This window comes from Papio anubis, chromosome 15 (genome assembly GCF_008728515.1).
Source record: "Papio anubis isolate 15944 chromosome 15, Panubis1.0, whole genome shotgun sequence".
Taxonomy (NCBI): Eukaryota; Metazoa; Chordata; class Mammalia; order Primates; family Cercopithecidae; genus Papio; species Papio anubis.
In genome coordinates this window covers 9,072,401-9,082,809 of record NC_044990.1, presented here as the reverse complement: position 1 = coordinate 9,082,809, position 10,409 = coordinate 9,072,401, and the positions used below count along the sequence as shown (strand labels likewise).

The 10,409-nt window shown below is 44.7% G+C and overlaps 1 long non-coding RNA gene across 1 annotated transcript; it reads left to right on the top strand.

Moving 5' to 3' along the window:
* The first annotated feature begins 2,089 nt into the window (after positions 1-2,089).
* On the top strand, positions 2,090-9,096 carry LOC108582840. The gene is made up of 2 exons (XR_002518265.2): positions 2,090-7,508; positions 8,921-9,096. It is a non-coding gene; the product is annotated as an uncharacterized LOC108582840 (long non-coding RNA).
* Positions 9,097-10,409: the final 1,313 nt, after the last annotated feature.

Sequence of the window (10,409 nt, the reverse complement as noted above, 5' to 3'; positions counted from 1 at the left end):
TCTCTTGTTTAAGCCTCTCAGTTTGTGGTATTTTGTTATGGAAGCCCTAGCAAACTAATACAGATGTTTTATACAAACACTTTTTTTTTTACAACCTGGTAGGTATCAAATGACCCCTCAAGCCTGCTTTGTTTTTGATTTCATAACTCGAGAGAACACACATTTTCCTGGGAGTTTATTTGCTTATTGAACTTCTACTTGACTGTGTCTTTCCTGGGATGGGGTCTGTCTCCACCAGGAATGTGCCTGGGTCAGTATGTGCTCATTAAATGCAGAATTAAGAATCCACTAATAGCCTAACTGAATGTGATTCAATAAAATATGCCTGACCAAATAAAGTACACTCTTTAATACTAACATTTCCTGTTAGCACCCGTGATTACTCTGGATTTGCTGAAACGAGAGCCGGGAGACAGTTCCTCAGAGATCATTACTCTGCCCACACCATCGAGACAGATCTGTCCAGGAGTGTGAGCTCATTATGTGTCTGTCTTGTCCTAAGAGATGGCACAATCCTTTAGGGAAGGTCGGGGAGGGATTTACTCACGTTCTTAATCTCCATGCCAGCAGTGCCTGGCACACAGTGGAGGCTCCATACGAGCTTGAGATGTGAGCATGGGATAGAAAATTGCATCTGCTTCTGAGAATGTGAAAGGGGTGGCCTGAAAACTGACCCTATATTATTAGTTCGGGTACTAATGGTAGTGGCCACAGTAGACAAACTTTCAAGTCTCAGGTTTAGATCTCACTCTCAAAGCCTGATGTGGGTGAGGTGGCTCTCCACTTTCTTGCAGTTACTCCTCTGCAGAGGATGAGAGAGATGGAGGCCTCCAGGACAGGGAAAGAAAGAGATGGAAGAGCCAGGCTAGCTCTTAATGACCTCAGCCTGGGCGGGAGCCCGAAACTGCTGCTCAGATTTCGTTGGCCACACTAGTCCTGCAGCCCCAACCTAACGTGGCGGGAGGAGGGGGACAGGACAAGAGGTGGAGGAGTGTAGGTGAGTGTTGTCTCTGGCACTGTTTTACTGAACAGCAACTGGCCAGATGAGTGTATTTGTGCAGGTGTAAGGATGTTCACAATGGAAATCTCTTTAAAAGGAGCTTTTTTAAAAAAAATCAGCGTTTTCATCCAGGAGAGAAAAGTGAAAGATGGTTTGCTTTTGAAATGCCAGGAGTCTCCTTGAGAAAACTGGGCCTGCGGTGTCTGGACAGAGGCTAAGGGTTCCCAGTGACGGGGTTGTTGGAGGCTGGGAGGAGTTCCCTGGTGGTGACCTTGCTTGGCAAGGAGGGACGGCTTCCAGTTTGGAATGTCAGGCTACGCTTCCACACCTTCTCAGCACTCAGGCTGAGGATCCTGGATGCATTTCCAATTCCAATGTCTTTTGAAATCTGTCTTTTCTCTCTGAAATAAATGACCAGCATTGATGAGTAAAAGCTTACTGTTTTCACTTATGGCTGTCAGTCATTTCTAATTATGGCTCCAACCTGGATGTCTTTTTACAACTCACTTCACCAGGAGGGGACGATGGTCTGAACAGCAGCGCGGGGTCTGGGTCTTGCTGCACGAGCTCAGCACCAAATTTATCCCTGGTTTGCTTCTCCAGTCCCACTGAACAAGGCATCCGTGATCCTTGAGTCTAAAAGTGATAGTAGTGGCCTGTTTCACAATTTTGTCACAAGGCTAAGACTCATACAACTGGAAGTGACGACAGTTTCTACAACTTAAGTGCCTGTTTCATGGATAGCCCAGTGCTAATGATTTACATGTTATTTCTAAACCTTACAAAATCAGGATTATGATCACGCCTACTTTACATGTGAGAAAAATGGAAGCTTTGGGAGGTTAAAGATATAGGCCGGGTGTGGTGGCTCACACCTGTAATCCCAGCATTTTGGGAGGCTAACGTGGGTGGATAACCTGAGGTCAGGAGTTTGAGACCAGCCATACGTAACATGGTGAAACCCCATTGCTACTAAAAATACAAAAAATTGGCCAGGCGTGGTGGTGTGCTCCTATAATCCCAGCTATTCGGGAGGCTGAGGCAGGAGAATCACTTGAACCTCGGAGGCGGAGATTGCAGTGAGCCGAGATTGTGCCACTGCATTCTAGCCTGGGCAACAAAGCGAGACTCTGTCTCAAAAACATAAAAAAAATAAAATAAAAGAATAAAAAGAGAGCAAGGGAGGAGAATAGTAAGAAACATTAGAAGAGACATACCTTCATGAGGTGCTATGGACTGAAGGCTGTGTCCTGTCCCCTGCCCCAGAATTCATGTGTTGAAATTCTAACCCCCAGTGTGATGGTGTTAGGAGGTGGGGCCTTTGGAGGGGATTAGGTCATGAGGGTGGAGCCTTCATGAATGGGGTTAATGCTCTTAGAAAAGGGACCTCAGAGAGCTCTCTTGCCCTCTTTCTGCCATATGAGGAGCCAAGAAGATGGCCGTTGTATTAGTCCATTCTCAAGCTGCTAATAAAGACATGCCCAAGACTGGTTAATTTATAAAGGAAAGAGGTTTAATTGACTGGTGTTCAGCACGGCTAGGGAGGCCTTAGGAGACTTACAATCATGATGGGAGGGGAAGCAAACACATCCTTCTTCACATGGTGGCAGGAAGAAGAACTGCTGAGCAAAGGCAGAAAAACCTCTTATAAAGCCATCAGATCTCATGAGAACTCACTCACTATCATGAGAACAGCATGGGGGTAACCACCCCCATGATTCAATTACCTCCCACAGGGTCCCTCCCATGACATGTGGGGATTATGGGAACTACAAGATGAGATTTGGGTGGGGACACAGCAAATCATATCAGTTGTCTACAGCCCAGAAGAGAGCCCCATGCTGGTGCCCTGATCTCAGACTTCTACCCTCTAACACTGTGGGAAATAGATTTGTTTGTAAGTCCTCCAGTTTACAGTACTTTGTCATAACAGCCCAAACTGAATAAAACATGGAGTTACCTTCTAGTCAAGTTAGGAATTCTTGACTCAGGTCAAACATGGCCACCCTCACATACTAGGTACTTTACAGATCTTCGTGAGGGTTAGCATAATGATGAAATGTTAGATCATTCTGTCACAGACATGTCCTGTGAAGCAGTCCAGAGCTGTTCTGGTCAGCACAGCCTTGGCACTTTTTCTTGGCACTCAGCAATCAGAACTCACTCGGTCAGGGCCACAGCCTCACTCAATCTCCATAACAGTAACGTGAGGAGGGCACTGTGTTTAACAGAGTTTCTAATTTACCATGTCTTAACTAATATAGCTATTTATCACCTAACTTAACAGGAAGCGTGGCGGTAAGGGATTCCACAATTGTGTCAGCAGTTCAACAATGCATTGGCATCGCTGAGACTCTTCGGGTCACTCACTGTGACAAGATGACCCCTGCAGGGTTGAGCGTCTCACTCGCATGTGAAAGCATCTATCTCCCGGGCAAAACCTGGCCTTCTCTTCCAGCTTACTGGCCAAATCAGGTCATGTAACACCCTGGACCAACACCTGACTGAGGGAAGGAAATTGTTGCAAGGATTCAGGGCAGGCATGATTCATTGCTACAAAGGACCCAGCTCTGAGAGCAAGGAAGGACCATAGCTACCCCAGAGCACCTGTCCACAGGGCCTGCCACAGGTGTGTTCCCAACATATGCACAAGTTAGTGTGGGTAACAGGGCAGAGAGGTATGGACACGCAGCCTCGATGCATGGGGGGGATGATACAGAGCAACTGTGCTGTGTTGTTTGAGACAGTCTTCAAAGATAAGTAGAAGTCTGTCAGGAGGATGTGGAGGGTGTGTATGTGTATGCATGCACACACACGTGTGTGGTGTGTAGAAAGAAAGTAAAGGGAGAGGTGATCTAAGCGGAAGGACCTGCTTGTGCAAAGTCATGGCTGCATTCATTTATTATAACCATGCATGGAGTGGAGTGGCAGAAGGTGAAGCTGAACAGGTGTGTCAAGGCCAAATGATGAAGGGTTTTCCAGATGAGATAGGGGAGGGCCGGGAGCCAAGAAAAGGGGACACAGGAGGTTATCTTATCTTGGTTACCCAGTGCCTACTATTGGCTGCTGCAGGTAGCTGTGTTTCTCACTTAATCCTCCAAGTAACTGAGTGAGATGGTGCGTTAGTTGGCTTGTGCTGTCATGACAAATTAATATAAGCTAGTAGGTAGGCTTAAACAACAGAAATTTGCTTCTCAGAGTTCTGGAGGCTGGAAATCTGAGATCAGGGAGCCAGCACGGTTGTATTCTGGTGAGGGCTCTCTTCCTGATTTGCAGGCAGCCACCTTCCTGCTGTGTCTTCACAAGGTAGGGAGAGAAAAAGAAAGAGAAGAAAGAGAAAAAGAAAAAGAGAAAGTTCTCTTCCTCTTCTTATAAAGCCACACTCCTATCAGATTAGGGTCCCACTCTGTGACCTCGTTTAACCATAATTATCTCCTAGAGACCCTATCTCCAGAGAGAGTCACATTGTGGGTTACAGCTTCAACATATGAATCTTGGGAGGACACAGTTTAGTCCATAGCAGACCAGGATTCCCATTTTATATGTGAGAAGACTGAGGCTCAGAGAGGCAACTACTTGTCTGAGGCCATCCTGTCGTCACTGGTGGATCTGAGCATCAAGGCCCCATCTGCCCAATGTCAGGGCAGGTGCAGTGGCTGCATGTCAGCACCTATAACTTCAGGCCATTTTTGGGGTTCCCAAGATTTGCGGAGGTGCCTCAGGCAAGAGCGTGTGTTTGGTGGTAGTTATGGGGAGTGAGAGACTGGGAGGTTGGGGTTTGAGGCTTTTCAGCCTGGGCTGCCAGGGAGAGCTCTGCCATCGTGCTTCAAGCACATAAACTCCACTTTGACTGCTTTTATTGGTTAGGATTTGGCATAAAATTCTCTTTGATACAGTCTGTGAAGGATGGGCCTGGAACCTGGTGTCTTGACCTCAGTCAAGGACCTTCTCCAAGACAGGTCCTGGAGTCCCAGGAGGGTACTGTATTAGTTTCTCAGGCTGCCTTTAAATATGACAGCACAACAACAGAATTTATTCTCTTACAGCTCTGGAGGCTAGAAGTCTGAAATCAAAGAGTCATTGGCAAAGTTGGTTCCTTCTGGAGGCTCTGGGGGAGAATCTCTTCCATGCCTTTCTCTTAACTTCTATTGGCTCCAGGCATTCCTTGGCTTGTCTCTGTCTTCATGCTCACGTGGCCTTCCCCTCTGGGCTCTCTCCTCCATGTCTCTGTATCTCAAATCTCTTTCTCCTTTCTCTTATAAGGGCACCAGATGACCTCATCTCAAGATCTTCAGCTTAATTACACATGCAAAAATTCTGTTTCCAAAAAGGGCTATGTTCACAAATATTGGGGATTAGGACTTGGACATACCTTTTTGGGGGACATGATTCAATCATTGCAGTTGGCCAATTCCAGTTTACCAAAGACAAGACTAATGTGGCTGATCAGAAAGGAGTATTTACTATTATCTGTACCCTCTGGCCCGCTATGGAGTCACTGCCTAAAACAGTAATTTATCTCTATGACCGAGGATCTCACTGTCACTAGCAAGTTCTTCTGACCTCCTGGTTGGGTAGGGATGAATAATATGGCAGCAGAGGAGAGAAGCACATCATGGCGGACTTAGCACATGACACTTTAATTGCAGGTTGGTTCTCTCACCTCCCAAGTCAACCTCCCTCCTGGTATCACACTTGAACATTACCCAGCACCTGGTCCTTGCTGAGACAAGAACCTGAAGTGAGAGAACAACAAGGAAATTTGATAAAGAGAAATGAGATGTTTAACTGAGTCCCAAATTGCTTTTCTGGATGTATCATCAAATAAAATATGAAATGGAAAGGGCTGTGTTTTTAGGCAGGCTGAGACATGCCTTAAAATACGAAGTGGGCTGCTTAATGTGGGCAGAAGGAGGACTTGAAAGGCCCCCCAGGAGGAAGCTCAACCAGTCTTGGCTTCACTTGGCAGGGCCAGTGAGACCACAGGAAGTCCAGGGGCCGGTGACAGGCAGGACGCATGACAGCCCTGTGAACAAAAGTTCTCTGAAAAGGAATTTGGGGTAAAGAGACTTTATTCCAGTGAACAGTTTGCAAACCAGAGAGATGCAGGCTTCCCTGTAAAACAAAAGTGCATTCTGGAGATCAAAGGGAGGGTTCAGGTTTTATAGTTGAGTAGTTCCCACCCAGGCTCCTAATCAGGCCCACTTATGCAAATGAAGGATTCATAGTTGTTTAGTTTTGATTGGTTGATGCAGCTGAGTTCTGACTGGCTGATACAGCTGATCCCTGGTAGGTCGATGTGGTTGAGCCCTGAGAAGTTGATAGGTGAGCTCTGATTGGTTTGGGCAGGTGAGCTCTGAGAGTCCCAAAGTTAAACTACAGTGTGGATTTTTTGGAGAACTCCAAACAGGTGTAACCTGTAGTCAGCAAATGACTTGATGTAAAATTTAGGCTCAGTTAGTCACGTGGAATCCATCTTGAAGAACTGGCTCTTTCAGGTTCACATTTATTCACATTCCCCCCCTCAACTGAAACCTGTTCGCAGATGGCACTGATGAATGAATACGTTTATTGCATTCCATCACAGCACCAGGGTGGTTGGCTGTCTACTCCAGGTTCTTCTAGTCTTGTGCAGGGATACTAGTGGCAGGGCAAGTAGCCAGCTGAGCAACTAGAGCCATTTACTTATGAGAGGCCCTCAAGTACCTGTTAAGTGTGAATCAAAGTCTCTTGGGTTAAGTTGGTTCCAGTTTCCAGCTGGAGGGAGTTTAAGGTATCAAGGTGTTGGGTCAGCATGATTCTGGTGGGAGTCTCTTGAAGACACCTGTTAAAACAGGCTAGAACAATTTTAAAGAGGAGCCAAATGCTTAGCCCAAATATGTGAAGGATCATTAAGACTCACAGGGCAAAAGAAATCCAATATTGGGAGGAGCCAGGTGAAAATATCTGGAAATTGGAAACTTACTCCAGTAAGTCCCAACCAAGAGGCTTTCTGAAGATGTACCTTTCAGAGACTTGGCCAGCTTTAGGATCTTAGATGTCTCTAATTCGACCTCATTAGAAGTGTTTACCCATGTGCGGTAGGGAATGTCAGCAACAGCACAAACACCACACTGTGCAACAAGGTGCTAGACTAAAGCAATGCAGTTGTCTAGGACCACCCAAGTGAGGGGAATCTAGGGACCTCTGTTGTGCCCTGATGGCTCAGGTGCTGGAGTGGGAAATTCTGTTAATAATGTGAGAAAGGCTTCTGATTATATATTTATATAAATAAATATATAAAAAATAAATATATATATTATATATGTATTTCAAACAGGGCCTAATCCAAACCAAGACTCCAGAAACCCTCCTAACCTAGCTCCTTCAGTAGGTAAAAAAAAAAAATTGTTTTACCCTCCAGGTAAATTGCATCCTTCAGAGTGCCCACAACTACCATCATAATCTGAGGGGTCACCACCTATTTGGATTGTGCCCAGCAGTGTTTTACAATGACCTGTGATTCTGTGTAAGTACTTTTAAACTTTTTGACATCTTTGACAGGTTTTTCTAGGATCAAAATCCTAAATTATCTATAACCTAAAATTAACTTGAGGATTTGGAAGTTGGGCCCCTGGAGAGCATCGAAGAATTTCTCATTTTGTGGAGATATCAAATGATCGGGCTTATTTGATAAATCTTACTGGAATCACTGTCAAATAAGAAATGGTGTTTAACGTCCTTTAAGTTACATTTGTGTAAATGTGTTAGTAAAATGTATTCTAGCCAGGTGTGATGGCTTATGCCTGTAATTGCAGCACTTTGGGAAAACAAGGCAGGAGGATGCTTGAGCCCAGGAGTTCAAGACCAGACTAGACAACAAAGTGAGACCCCCATCTCTACAGAATATTTAAACATTCGCTGAGTATGGTGGCGTGTGCCTGTGGTCTCTGCTACGTGGGAGGCTGAGGCAGGAGGATCACTTGAGCCTAAGAGATCAAGGCTATAATGAGTCATGTTTGTGCCACTACACTCCAACCTAGGTGACAGATGGAGACCCTGTCTCGAAAAAAAATATTTTTAATATGTTCCAAAATCAGATGCGATTTCTACAACTCCAACATCTTGTGATATGCATTATCAGTCATGATTATAATTATTTTAAATTTTTGTATGCCGCAGAAAAACTAAATTTCCTTATCAGTTGTAAATGCTCATTAGTTTTTGCTGTTGTTGTTGTTGTTGTTGGTGGTGGTGGTGGTGGTGGTGGTGGTGGTGGTGAGGCAGAGTCTCGCTCTGTCGCCCAGGCTGGAGTGCAGTAGTGCCATCTTGGCTCACTGCAAGCTCCGCCTCCCGGGTTCACGCCATTCTCTTGCCTCAGCCTCCCGAGTAGCTGGGACTACAGGCACCCGCCACCAGGCCCAGCTAATTTTTGTACTTTTAGTAGAGATGGGGTTTACACTGTGTTAGCCAGGATGGTCTTGATCTCCTGACCTCATGAACCACCCATTTTGGCACTATATCTCTTGATAACTCACTCACTCACCATCCCTAGAACAGCACTGAGCAGATGGTCCTAAACCATTCAAGAGAACTGTGTCCCTATGATCCAGTCACCTCCCACCAAGCCCCACTGGGGATTACAACTCAACATGAGATTTGATAGGGACACAGATCCAAACCATATCACCTGCCTTTAAGAGTTTCCAGCCTTACAGTAAGTAAGTAAAAATTGTCCCTTCCTGGCAGGTCCAAGAACCTTAAAACTGTAAGTAAAATCTGAAGCCTGGCTTGGTTTGGTTTCTTAGCCTTAGGAAGTTAAGAAATTTGAGATTCCTATATGATCAGTATGGAGAGAAAAGTGATGTATCTGGGGAAAATTTTCATACACCTGTCATTAGACTGTAGTCCCGTGAATTTTTTTTTTTTTTTTTTTTTTAGATGGTGTCTCGCTCTGCTGCCCAGGCTGGAGTGCAGTGGCACAATCTCGGATCTTGACTCTGCAACCTCCACCTCTAGGGTTCAAGCGATTCTCCTGCCTCAGCCTCCCAAGTAGCTGAAGTCAAAAGACTTCAAAAACACAGAAAGTTACATGGATATAAAAACCTTAAACTTTGTAAAGCTCTTTTTATTCTAAGTCATAAAATACTCAATAACGACAACATACAAAACAGAAAATTATCTTGGTCAAACACATAATATTTGTTTCCTAAGCCAATTACCTAAAAGGCAACGAAAAGAAAACCTCCTGCAATGTGATTGCTTCTCCTTACAGGAAGCCCATTAAGATAACCTGGAAGTTACACCTGATAAAAATGGGACTTGAATTTAATCAGGCATAGGAAGAGTGTGTCCAGCGTTATGGCTATGAGTATACACCATATTATAGAGGAATGTCAACAACAGAACTGGTACCTTGAGTGGGCGAGTATGTGGTTCTTATTAACAGGATAGGGGTCTGTTTTTTTTCCAGTCAGAAGTGCTGCAGGAGCATAGGCACATGGTGTGGGTGCCCCAGGAGGGACACCTCACACAGTCAGGAGCAGTGCAGGGAAATTTCGTGTGGAGGAGCTGTCTCAAAGATGGACAGGGGGCCAGGCATGGTGGCTCACATCTGTAATCCCAGCACTTTGGGAGGCTGAGGCAATCTGATCACTTGAGCCCAGGAGTTTGAGACCAGCCTCACCAACATGGTGAAACCCCATCTCTACTAAAAATACAAAAGTTAGCTGGGCGTGGTGGTGGGTGCCTGTAATTCCAGCTACTCAGGTGGCTGTGGTGGGAGAATCGCTTGAACCTGGGAGGCAGAGGCTGCAGTGAGCTGAGATTGTGCCACTGCACTCCAGCCTAGGTGTCAGAGTAAGACTTTCTCAAAATCAAAACCAAAACCAAAATATAGTGTAGGAAGTTTTCTGGTGAATGTAAATTCAGGCACATTAAGAAAAGCCCAAAGTACAGAATCAGGCTGTTCTGGAGAAAACACTACTTTCTAGACCTTCAGGATACACATTTTAGCATCAGGCCATAATGACAGAGTTTGAACCAGAGAAAAGGTTAAAGGAGCTGATGAAAAGTTGAAGGAGAGGGTTAGCACTTAGCCAAGTAAAAAGATATACTTTTTCAAGGGTAGAAAGGAGAGCTGTATTTCCAATCTGAAACTAGGGAAATTAGATAGCTTTCAAGAAGAAATGTGGCAGAATTAGAAACTTTATAGTTTAAAGGATGACAGTTAAAGAAATAGATTTCAAAAATAAAATAAAAACCTCTTGCAATTTTACTGAGAACACATAAATATTTTCAGAAAACCTTGTTCCAACACAGGGGATCAAATTTTTAAATTCTACATTAGTACATTTCTAATATCAAAACTCAATCCTTAGAAAGAACTATAAACAATTTTCTTCCAATTGTAGCCAAACTGACCACACTG